Here is a 13,068-nt window from a genome sequence, read left to right as displayed (position 1 = left end):
GCTGGGCCTGCTGGAAGGTGCTTGGAAAAGCAGGGAAGAGGGAGGCGGAGGAGGGCGCAGGAGCTGGGGGAGAGAGGGGCGCGGGGTGGGTGGTGGGGCAGAAAGGTTTCTGCATGCTGCTTCTGCTGCTGGGGCTTCTCCCAGCACGGAGTTGTCCCGGGCACTGAAATGCTCGGGGGACCACTTGCTAATGGAGAGAATCTTCGTTTTAAATTGCAGCAACGGAGGGATAGAAAAACCCGCAGAAGTTTCAGAATGAGGTGGGTTGATCCCGTTTTCATGTAGTGACCATGCGTGTTGCCTTCAGCGATTCGCTACATTCTCGGGAGAACCAAAGGACAAAACAGCCATGCGTTAAAGCCCAATGTAAGCTGCTTTGGGCACCCATTGAATGAGGTAACCAAGAAAACAGACAATGGCTAATAAAAATTCAGCTATGGTAATTGGGCCTGTATCTAAGTAGGGTGGCCAGCCTCCACGTACTAGCTGGAGAGCTCCTGCTATTACAGCTGATTGCCAGCTGATAGAGATCAGTTCACCTGGAGAAAATGGCTGCTTTGGCAATTGGACTCTATGGCATTGAAGTCCCTCCCCTCCCCAAACCCGTCCTCCTCAGGCTCCGCCCCAAAAACCTCCCGGTATTTCCCAACCTGGAACTGGCAACCCTTTATCTAAGTCATATTTTCACAGAGCTGGTTCAAGTTGCTTTGTTGCCCCAAGCAAGGTACAGAGACCCTTGCTTGGGCTTTCATCAGCCAGATCCCAACCCCTGAGGAGTAGCCCTGTACACTGTTTAACCACATTACATTTTTAAGTGTACTCTGAAGATTTCTCTTAAACCTGTTATTTCACTTAAACCTGTTATGTGAACGAAATGAACATGCACCATATGTGCAAGGATATAGTAATCAGGATGGAGCTGTGGCTGGCGGCAACGTCTTCTTGAATGTACACTTGATGGCAACCAGGGTTTCCCATCTGTATAATGTGTGAAAAGCTGCTTTTAAGCTTTTTTCAAGTGTCTGGGACACTGATTCATCATGGATGATGCCCACAAGCCCCAATCAGTGCTGCTTGCCATAGAAGAACTGGGGGCTAGCAGGATTCATGAGGAGTAGGTGGGGAAAAACCCTCACAAAAATTTCTTCTCCTTCTCCTTCTCCTCCTCCTCCTCCTCCTCCTTCTCAAATTTCCCCAAATGTATGCTTAGTTCTGGCTGCAAACCTATTCATACTTAGATTGTTGGAAGTAAACCTTCCACTGAATTAAGTGGGATCTCATTCTTCTGACTGTATATAGGCAGGATGGGACTGTAAATTTTCTGGCCTCTGGAGGAGAATCCAAGGTTGGCTAGATTCTGAATAGAGAACCCGCCTCTGTTGTGTTCTTTGGATAGGGGTTGCTATGAGAAAGACTATCTGAACCACAGTGCATACACTGTTATGTAATATGAAAAAGTAAATCTTTGTTTTTCCCTTTAATATGCGGCCAAACAGTGCTGAATCTATTATGCTAATGCTAACTTCCCTGTGTGGTTTACTTCTTGGTTTGCCGTGCAGTCTGTAAGGAGCAGGACAGATTCTAGGGCCCTGCTCATGGTTCTGTGTCTGGTCATCTTGGTTACCATGAATGTGGGCTATTATCCCTTGGTGCTTTGTCTGAAGTGCCGCTGAGGAGTGTGTAGGTTTGGGGGATTTAACCTGTTAATGATCCTGGAGGACTGGGAGTCGGGTAGGGTTTCCAGCCTTCAGGCTGTAGCTGGAGATCTCCCGCCATTACAACTGATCTCCAGCTGATAGAGATCAGTTCACCTGGAGAAAATGGTCGCTTTGACAATTGGACTCTATGGCATTGAAGTTCCTCCTCTCCCCAAACCCCACCCTCCTCAGGCTCCACCCTAAATATCTCCAGTTATTTCCCAACCCAGAGATGGCAACCCTAGAGTGGGGCGGTCTTAGCCAGTGGGAAACAGGGGTAGCTGCCCCAGGTAGGGTTGCCACCGGTGGGAGGTTTCTGGAGCGGAGCCTGAGGAGGGCGGGGTTTGGGGAGGGGAGGGACTTCAGTGCCATAGAGTCCAATTGCCAAAGCTGCTATTTTCTCCAGGGGAACTGATCTCTATTGGCTGAAGATCATTTGTAATAGCAGGAGATCTCCAGCCACCACCAGGAGGTTGGCAACCCTACTGGGGCCCGATCCTGGACTTTTGCCTAGGGCCCCAGAATCACTAATATCACCCCTGCTGGGAATCCAAGTTTGGGAAAGTGATTCCCCCCCCCCCCGCCGCCCAGAGCCCAGGGAAGAGGCAAAAAACAAAACCATTTGGAGTCAACATTTTTTCCGTGTATCAAACTACTTTGACGGAACTTTTCGTGCTAACTTTTCTTTTAAGACACCCCTGCCTAGCCTGCCACAGAATCCCTGCCGCATGTACATGATTCTGGGGCAGGGTTCAGTACATGCCTGTTCATCCAGGGCTCTGTCCAGGTCAGTTGAATTTTGCCATCACCCTATATGCTAAGAGTTGCACTGTAGGGTGTGCTAACTACTGCTTTGTAACTGAACTTTGAACACATAAAGCAGGGCCCCTGATAAGTTTCTGAAGGATTCCAGGGTCCTCCCCCCCCCCAAAAAAAACTAAATAGCAAATCTAGGCTAACTATTCTGATTCCTGCTGTCTCTGGTCAGAGTTCCCCACTCCCAACCCCATGAAGAGGCATTGAAAAACAGACCCACTTGTTAACTATTCTGCTTGTCAAATGTTTAAGGCAAAATGGATCCACCGTAAGCCATTTTATTATGCATCCTAAGAATGGGTACTGCTCAGATGACCAGGTGGAAAGGAGACTTGTATTCATTTGCATCTGATCACCTGAGCAGCGATTGAGCAGGAATACAAGTTTCCTTTGCAGTTAACAGGAAATTTGTGGCAGATTTTCCCAGTCTACCAAAGACAAGCATCAACTGACAAAAATATCTATTCTATCTGTCTGTCTGTCTATCACATGAACACATTAATCAGACCCCTGGTCCATCAAAGTCAGTACTGTCTACTCAGACTGGCAGCAGCTCTCCAAGGTCTCAGGCAGAGATCTTTCACATCACCTGCTTGCCTAGTCTCTTTAACTGGAGATGCTGGGGATTGAACCTGGGATCTTCTGCATGCCATGCAGATGCTCTACCATTGAGCCACAGCCCCTCCCCTATCGCCTGCCTGCCTGCCTGTCTATTGCTGCTCGTACAGCTATAGCCTTGAGCAGAAAATAAAAGAATTAAAAATCCCTTACTTAATGTTATTCTTTTGGTATTTAATTATTGCCCCTATACGTTTTGCCACAGACAGAGTAACAGAGTCATTTGTATCTGAGAGTAGCCACGTCACCTGCACCCTCATACTGCCAGATGCCTCGTTGGACATTTCCATATTTTTTTTAATAAAGGAGTAATTAAACTGGCCCTCAGCTCATTAAATATGGGACACCCCGTGGTCAAAATGTCTGTACTGTAAAGACAGAGAAACCTGCACATCTGGTCACACTCAGGCAGTTTGCAAAGGCAGGACAGCGTTGCCCATGTCCCCGGAGAAGGATACAGGTGACTTGCAATACTTACTCTCTCAAGATTCTTGCTGTGATTTATGGTGCTACTTCATATCCAGACTGCGAATGTGAAGCTGGCTGACGAAATTCTCACCATTCATTCACAAGATTGATTCTGTTAAAAGGTGACCAACTAAGTTACTCCTTGTTTTTTTGTGATTCTAGAAAGCCCCAGACATCATGCAAGCAAAGCTTCCAGCCACTCAACTTGCTTGCTGGGCTGGGGAAGTCGATCTGTTTCCAACCTTGCCTGCATGCAAATCCAGTTGCGGTTGTTGCTGGTTCTACTTCGTGTTTTTGGCTGGGTGCCAGGAAGGTGGAGGCTAGGGAAGGGTAGTGACTTGGCTCAGGGGAACAGTCCCGCAACAAAGAGCTCTGTAAATAGGAAACAGGCGTGTGAAATGACATCATTGGACAAGATTTTGACAGATAAGGGGGAAAAATAGAATCCTGCCTGGACAGTAAAGTTTGCTTTTTAATAGCATATTAATAGTATCTATCTGATGCTCGTGTGCCACTTGTATACTTTCCTTGCCATTATACCTACAAATAATTTGAGTTTTTGCATCACAAAATCACTTTGGGGACAGCATCGGCAATCCTAGTTATTGCACAACTTGCACTCAATTCTGATCCCCCAGTCAATTATAGCCTTTCCTGTACAGTACACCAACTGAATTCAACAGGAGCCCAGTGGCACTTTATAGACCAACATTTATTCCAGCATAAACATTCATGAGTCAGTTTATGCTGGAATAAATTTTTAGTCTTTAAGCTGCCACTTATTTATTTAGTTGTATAGTTGTGTCTCTGCAGCAGTTCCAGAGCGGTGGCCGTGTAATTATTCTGTTGCAAAAGAAACAAGCAGCAGTCTGATAGCACCTGAAAAAACTAAGATAATTTTTGCAACATAGACACTCTTGAACAAGAACCTGCCAGTGGACTCCTGTTTATTCTTCTGCCGGGAACTTCTGCACTTCCGTGCCCTAATCCCTTATATCAAGCCAGGACTTGCTAACGACAACTAACCTGGGAAAGACCCCCCCCCCATATCATTGTATGGCAAATGAAGAAACTATACTCACTAGACGTGAACTGAAGGATTAAATCCTGTCTGGAAAAAGAAATCATCATATTTTGCAACACTTTCTCTGAAATCTGACTCCCAAGAAAAACATTTGAAAGGACCCTTGGGAACCAGTATCTTTACCACAAGTTGTTTGCTCTGCAAGCTTCAGCTGGAACATAGTTTACAAGGAACTCTAAGCTTGAATTATGAATGTGAGCCCACAGATAGCTACTGCGTTACAAAACCTAGCAACTAGTACCCGAGAGACTGCTTGGTTCCCAGGGTGGCTCCCTTCAGAGCTTTAGATCAACCTCAGAAACAGCCTTTAGTCGTTAGGGTTTGCTGCTAGCGTGCTAGGAAACTTACTGGTGCATTGTCAGTATTAGCGACACTGCCGTTTGATGGGCAGAGGAGTCAGGGGGGCACACATTCTCCCCCACACACACCAGACTGTGGTAGGGTCAGCCAGTGTCGGTCTTCAGTTTTAGATCAGAAGTGTCAATAATTTCAGTGTGTGACTGGGGTTTCCAGTCTCCACATGGTGGCTGCAGATGCCCCAGAAGGGCAACTGGTCTCCAGGTTTCAGAGACCAGGTCCCCTGAATAAAACGGCAGCTTTGGAAGGTGGACTCTATGGCATTAAACCCCACTGAGGTCCCTCCCCTCCCCAGACCCCACCCCCAAAATCTCCAGGAATTTCGCAACCCAGATCTGGTAACCTTCTGTGTCACTCTAGTCTTTTTCTGTTAACAGTACGCACCAAAATACTATTTGTATTCATTTTTTTGTTCACTTTTATTTACTTTATTTATAGTTGGCCTTTGTCACAGGGATACATGGCGGATCACACATAGTTAATCAGTACAATCAACGAAATGGGACAGTCAATAACCAATGCATTAGGAGTTTAGAAGTCTGGAACCACCGGAAAGAACTGAAGCATAGCATAAGTATTAACATAATACAGTTAAGTGGTACATAATTGCATAATAGGATCCTACATATCATAAACCAAACATTGCAGTATAGACCACAGTCTCTAATAATTTATCCAAGTAAGTTTGTGAACCATTTTGTACAGTGCAGCCCTATTACCTACGCAGAAAAGCCCTTTTGAATAGTTCAGAGTTGCATAGTTTGCAAAAAGCCAGGAGAGTGGGAGCTTTCCTGACTTTGTACTTTAATAATTTTATTAATTTAGTTTTGTAGGGGTCAGCTGTGCTGTGCTAAACTGGTAGGGTTGCCAGGGGCCCCCCGCCAGGCTGGCAATGGCACAGCCCCACATGGCCCAGTGGTGAAAAACACAGGCAGTGCATCATCCCAGACTTGGGAATCCCCACCAAACCATGGGCCAATGATTGCCCCCTACCCTGCTGATTTAAACCCCAGTAAAGAAAAAAAAAACCCAGACAAAATAAGGGACTTAAAAACCCAAACTTAAAGATGCTTTGGGGGCCATTTTTGATTGGGGAAATGGCACAGGGGCAAAGTGTTACCCTCCCAAGTGCTGCAAACTCAAACTGTATTTATTCCACAGCTACATGTTGCAGCTGCATTACTTTGTGGGAGATTTAATCACAGGTCTCCCACATCTTATGTAGTTTGATCCTTCTTGTCTGATTGCACATCCCTGTTTTACGACTGAAAACAATGTCACCACTAGGTGTCACTGTATTCTTACATAATCTTTAAAGATCAAAAAGTTGCCAGTCCACAAAATGACCTGCAGGGGGTGCCTTAGGCCTATCATAGAATCATAGTTGGAAGGGATCACCAGGGTCATCTAGTCCAACCCCCTACACAATGCAGGAAATTCACAACTACCTCCTCCACCCACCCCCAGTTCCCAGAAGATGGCCAAGATGCCCTCTCTCTCGTGAACTGCCTAAGTTCATCGAATCAGCATTGCTGACAGATGGCCATCTAGCCTCTGCTTAAAAACCTTCAGGGAAGGAGAGCTTACCACCTCCTGAGGAAGCCTGTTCCACTGAGGAACCGCTCTAACTGTTAGAAAATTCTTCCTAATGTCTAGATGGAAACTCTTCAGATTTGATTTTAACCCATTGGTTCTGGTCCAACCTTCTTGGGCAACAGAAAACAACTCGGCACCATCCTCTATATGACACTCCTTCAATCATGGACAATGCACAGTAGGATATGGGATATCTTTCATCCCTTCTGGGGCCATTGGTTTAAAAATGCTTTTGCTTTACTGGTTATCCCCACTACTGCATGAGTGGCATATAAATAATATAAATAAACACTATGAATATACAAGTGGAGGACCTACAAGGACTTGCTGGGGGAGGGATCTCATTCCCCCCCCATTTTCTCTTTCTCTTACCTGGAAGCCCCCACAGCCTCTCCCCTTTTCCTGCCTCCTTATCTCCTTCCCATACAGCAGCCAACTTACCTTTATCTGTCTCCCATCTTCAGCTTTCCCTCCTTCACTACCCCTACCAGCTTCTCCTTGAGAAAAGTCTGGCCCAGTTGTGCAATAGGGCCCAGTTCTGCAGTAGGGATCCCACAAGGACTTGTCAGGGGCACCTCACTTTCCCGTTACTATTTCTTTCCTCCCTTCTCCCCCTCCTCCTCCTTCTGGGAGCCTCCATATCTTCACCTTTCCCTGCTGCCTTCTCTCCTTCCTACCCAACCACCAATCTACATTTTATCTGCCCCCATCTTCAGCTATATTATTTATTTACCACATTTATACACCGCCTTTCTCCACAATGAGGACCCAAAGCGGCTCACATCATTCTCCTCTCTACCATTTTATCCTCACAACAACCCTGTGGGGTAGGGGTGAGGCTGAGAGTGCGTGACTGGCCCCAGGTCACCTAGCAAGTTTCTGTGGCAGAGTCGGAATTTGAACCTGGATTTCGCAGATCCTAATCTGTAACTTCTAACCACTACACCACTGGTTTTCATGTGACAGACAGACAGAAACATTTATTGCGGCATTACGCCAATAAAAATTTAGAACATAACGTTACCGCAGGTACATTGATATTATTTAAAAATTGTGTCATGTTAATTTAAAAGGATATATATAGTTAAAATGTTTTACAGATTAGACAAGAAATAAACATTTTGCCAACAATTCAGAAAAATCTTTAACTTCATTTTTCATTGTTTCTTTGAACTTTATTTTATTAATCTTTGACGAAGTTTATAAATTGCTGTGCAGAATTTGGCGACCTCACTAATTTGTTGGGGAATTTCATCCGAAAGGAGCTTCCTAATCTGAAGTTTTTCAGAATAGCCCGAGCTTTTCTCAAACAAGGACCGGGTCAACTTACAGCGGGCAGCCTTGTAGAATGAGCATCTGAAAAACATGTGTTCCAGTGTTTCTATTTCCCCAGAATTGCATGGACAGAGTCTCTCTGCTCTTGGGATCTTGTTATACCTCCCCTGTAAAACCACAGAGGGTAAAGCTGAACACCTAGCTAAAGTGAAAGCCCTTCTGTGGGTGTGGATTTCGAGGATGGAAATGTAGACAGATGGGGCTGGGATGCATCTGGTCGTAGGGGCAGACATAAATGAGGGTACCCTCATCAAGTCAGACTGCCATTCAATATCATTAACTGCTTGATCTCTACCCAACTTCAGCAAAGCATGGGGGGAGAGACCCAAACTCTCCAACTTACTTTTCACAGCCTTCTGCCATTTGGATTCAAAGTTGTCAATTAAAGTCAGGGGAAGAAGACCATGGGGACTGAGTTTTGTTTTTAGACATAGAAGGAAGGATGATATGCTCACTCTTGCTTCTACTCTTAACGTACCTGTTTCTAGACGTGCCAAGGGCTTTGATACACATCTGCGGACCTGGAGGGCCAGTCTAAGAAACTTTGACTGGACTCGTTCCAGTGGTGCAAAGCAGAAAGAGGGAGGTCCAAGATGTGTTCCGTAAAGCATTTGTGCCAATGTTTTGGCCTGATATAGTTTAAGAGCTGCTGGGATGAAATGCGCCCCCTTTGTGCGGAGGAATTTGGTTATACTATAGGCTGATCTAACCCCCAGGCTGGCCACGTATTTACTATGGGCCAGCTTAGAGCCTGAGGCCTGTAGGACTACACCCAAATACTTAAAGCTGTTCACCTGCTCCAGTCTATGCCCTTTTAGGTTCCAGACTCTGAGTTTTGGGCGTTTGCCAAAGGCCATTATCTTTGTCGAAGGCTTTCACAGTCAGAGTTCATTGGTTCTTGTAGGTTATCCGGGCTGTGTGACCGTGGTCTTGGTATTTTCTTTCCTGTCGTTTCGCCAGCAGCTGTGGCCGGCATCTTCAGAGGATTAACACTGAAGTACAGAGAGACACTGTCCTTCAGTGTTAATCCTCTGAAGCTGCCTGCCACAGCTGCTGGCGAAACGTCAGGAAAGAAAATACCAAGACCACGGTTACACAGCCCGGATAACCTACAAGAGCCATTATCTTTGTTTTCTGAAAATTGATGGTTAATTTTTCATTATCGCAATATAATGCAAATCTAGCAAGAGCTCTTTTAAGTCCTATAGGGGTTCTGGATAATATAACGGTGTCATCTGCATACAATAGGACTGAAATATGCTGATGTGCCAGTTTTGGGGGATGCAGATCAGCTCCGTTTAGGCAATTGGGGATGCTGTTAATGTAATAGATAAATAATGCTGGGGTGGTTTTCATGTGGTGGCTGCTGTTGAAAAGTGGCAAGCAGCAGGACCTGGGTGAGTCAGGCAAGTCCCGTGGTTAGACTGGGATCCACCGGGGCATTTCCACAGATGGAATGATTTCTACCCATGGAACATGACTTTCTTACCTAACCCCTTTCACCTGCAGACCTAAATGCCCCCCCCCCAATTCAGGGAAGGGGCGAGTTGAGAAAATCACGCTCCACGGGCAGAAATCATTCCAGCCACAGAAACACTCTGATAGATCCAAGCCATTCTGAATTTGCGTTAAAAGCAATACAAATATGCCTGTAAAAAAAAGCAATAGAAAAAGCAGAAGAGGAGAAGGAGGTGGAGCTGGGTTTTATATGCTGATTTTCTCTACCTTTTAAGGAGAATCAAACCGGCTTACAATCTCCTTCCCTTCCTCTCCCCACAACAGACACCTTGTAAGGTAGGTTGGGCTGAGAGAATTCTGTGTAAACTATGACTAGCCCAAGGTCACCCAGGCTGGCTTCATGTGTAGGAGCAGGGAAACCAACCCAGTACACCAGATTAGAGTCCACTGCTTTAAACCACTAAACCACGCTGGCTCTTAAGAGAGAAGAGCACTGGAAAAACTTAAGGCATATGTGGCAATGGTCAGCAACAGATTCCAAAGAAAACCGCTAACAATCCAGATGGATAATGGAGAATACATGAGAAACGAGAGGTAAAATTACCTAATAGAACAAGGAACTGAACACCAAGTTACAGTGCTGAATACACCTGAAAATAATGGAGTACCCTCCATCTATTTATGAGTATTTATGAGGGGCCTCTAAATACAAAAAAATATATATTTAAAATTACCATTTATTTTGGTAGCACTATAGGGGCTTTTAAACATGATATAGATTAGATTGTCAGCATGTCTTAACCCAGCCCTGAACTCAAGCCATCAGAATGTGTCTGGCATTCAGATCAAGGCAGAAAGAAATCAACCATTAGCTATGTCACGTTTGTTGCTGAGCTTATTATTTTTCAGGCTCCTAAGTCATCCCCCTAGCCAGATACAAGTTTGCTGGGGAAATATATTCATGATCCACACATGGTTTTACAGATGGATGGGCAGCCAGAGAACCAACACACAGCCTCGCTGACACAATAGACCTCTGTCAACAGCGATCTACTGCTCTGTAGGACACACTGGCCAAGGGCCCTTTGCATACTGGTACCAAGCCAAGGAACGGGGTGTTTTAAGGTAACAGGCTTAGCATCTCCAGCACTGGGCGTACCAGAGGAAAGGCCTAGTGTGCTGTGTTCTTGTAAGGTTGGTGTTTCTAGTTTACTGGGCCTCTGCCATGCATTTTTTTTTTACCCCCTGCAATACATGCCCTTGTTTTGCTTGTATGAATTCCATGTATTTCCCAACAGACTGGTATTATCTTTCCCCTGTAATTTCACATGGAGTCTGGTGTCTGCTTCGGAGTCAAAGCTTCTAGTTTACAGTTTTGGGGTCCTAACCTCACCCCCAAATGCTACAAAATGTACTAAAATGTACTAAAAAAAACTCTGTAACTATATTTTTAAATACTGAGCATTTCAAAAAATGGCTGTGGGAACAACGAGATGTTCAATGGCACATACAAGCCATTGTATTCTCTGCAAGCCAACAAACTAAAAAGTGCGGAACTCGAGTGCGTGATTCTGTAGAGAATTTGTGGTGTCAAAACATAACCCGAGGTAGTGCAAATTCTCCTTTGACCATGCAATAGTTACTATATATTAGGGTTGCCAGGCTTGGTCTGGCAACCAGTGGAAGACTGAGGGCTAGGGACATGAGAGGGTGAACTTTGGTGGACGGCAAACTGGAAGTGATGTCACATCTCTGTAGGAACCATAGAGTTTTTAGTGGTCCCTAGAGGACTGATGTCACTTCCGAAGGAGGAGCAGAAGTGACCTCAGTCACCTCTAGAGTTTCGGCCAGCTGGGAGATGGGGATCTTCTGTCTCCACTGGCGGGGGGTGGCAACCCTACTATATATTGATGCAGCACTTAAGCTATGTATTATGTCTTACTGCATTTTTAGTGTGTGCTTTGTGGCACCTTCTCAGCACTTTGGCAACAGTACAAATCAGGGGGGGAAATCTGACTGCTTTTGGTTGTAGCCAGTTAGCTGCTTTCTAAATGACATGAGAATATCTAAGCCCAAAAAGGACAAGCTGGAAACCAGCAAGTGGGGCTTTTTTTTTTTGGTTAATTTGCTCGTATAGTAATTTTCCCCCTGGACTTTCCAGATAGCTTTTGTAAATAAATAATTCCTAGTTAATCACATTTTTGTTATGCAGTTCTCACAGCACGGTATTTTTTTGGCAAAGCAGATGGGATTGTCAGCTCCAGAGGCACTCTGGACTTGTGACCAAAGCTTTCAAGAGCCAGACTCTGCTTTTGACTGAAAGGAAAGGGTTGTTTTTATTTCTTCAATACCCCTCTCGCCCCCCTGTTGCTGTAGCCAAAATGGCTGCAATTTGAGGTGAATCAGCCAGTATATCTTGGGACTGTGATGCTGAAAGGCATTCCCTGCAAACCAACAAAATAGAAAATGCAGAACACCAAAGCGTGATTCTCTAGAGTTTATGGTGCCAAAATATTTGCCATTCTTCATTCCCTGGCAGCACCTGCTTCACCAGGCTCAAAGACCTACAATGATCTGGTTGCCAAGTGGAAGGCATATTCTTGGCCATGTCTGTCTGCTACCCTACAGGGGTTCACTTTTTTAAATGGAGACCAAAAAGCAAGAGGACCACAGACTATGTAGCTGAGCTCCATCCCCTTGCTAGATTTTTGTACATTTGGGGGTCTCCAGGAGGACCTGCTTGAAGATCATCTCATCTGCAGAGTTTAAGCATCCCATCTTGTGAGGATCTGTTGCGGCACCCCTGGCCATGGCCAAGGCAACTGGCATGCTATCTGGCAACACCTGCATGCGAGGTCTCAGAAAGAGTGAGGGAACTTCACTCAGTCACCCCCTACTTCTGGCTCTGGGATGTTACAGCTGTAGCCTCGCACATCCTTCACCTTTCCTCCTCCCTGGCCTGCTGCTGAGAGACTAACTTATAGGGTGTCCACTTGCCCTTAGCCCACCCCACTTGCCCAAGGTTAATCTGTTCTCTTCTACATCAGAGAGCAGAATTACTGTCTATAGGTCTTGGGCGAGATCTCGTACTGGTCGAGTATCATGGCCTTGAACCGGTTGTAGACAGTGGCGTCTTCTTTGGACAAGGCCTTGAAGGTGGCCTGAGCCAGGCATGTGAGATAGGGTCCCAGGAGATATGACCACCTCTCCTTGGGTCATTCGGAGACCTCGGCAATCTGTTTGAAGACCTCTAGGAAGCCCCTGATCTCATCCTCTGGACATCATCAGATTGACATCACCAGACGGCCAGTATAGAAATCAAATAGATTACATAATTGGAAACAGAAGATGGAGAAGCTCTATTCTCTCAGCAAAAACAAGACCAGGAGCTAACTGTGGTACAGATCATGAATTGTTAATATCAAAAATCAAGATAAAGCTGAAAAAAAAACACTAGAACATTCATAGCACCAAAATACAATCTAAGCAATATTCGTGAAGAGTTGAGCCCCATGGCGCAGAGTGTTAAACTGAAGTACTGCAGTCAAGAGCTCTGCTCACTACCTGAGTTCGATCCCAACGGAAGTTGGTTTCAGGTAGCCAGCTCAAGGTTGACTCAGCTTCCATCCTTCCGAGGTT

Source organism: Euleptes europaea, chromosome 2, assembly GCF_029931775.1.
Source record: "Euleptes europaea isolate rEulEur1 chromosome 2, rEulEur1.hap1, whole genome shotgun sequence".
NCBI classification, from domain to species: Eukaryota; Metazoa; Chordata; class Lepidosauria; order Squamata; family Sphaerodactylidae; genus Euleptes; species Euleptes europaea.
Note: the sequence above shows the minus strand (reverse complement) of the source record.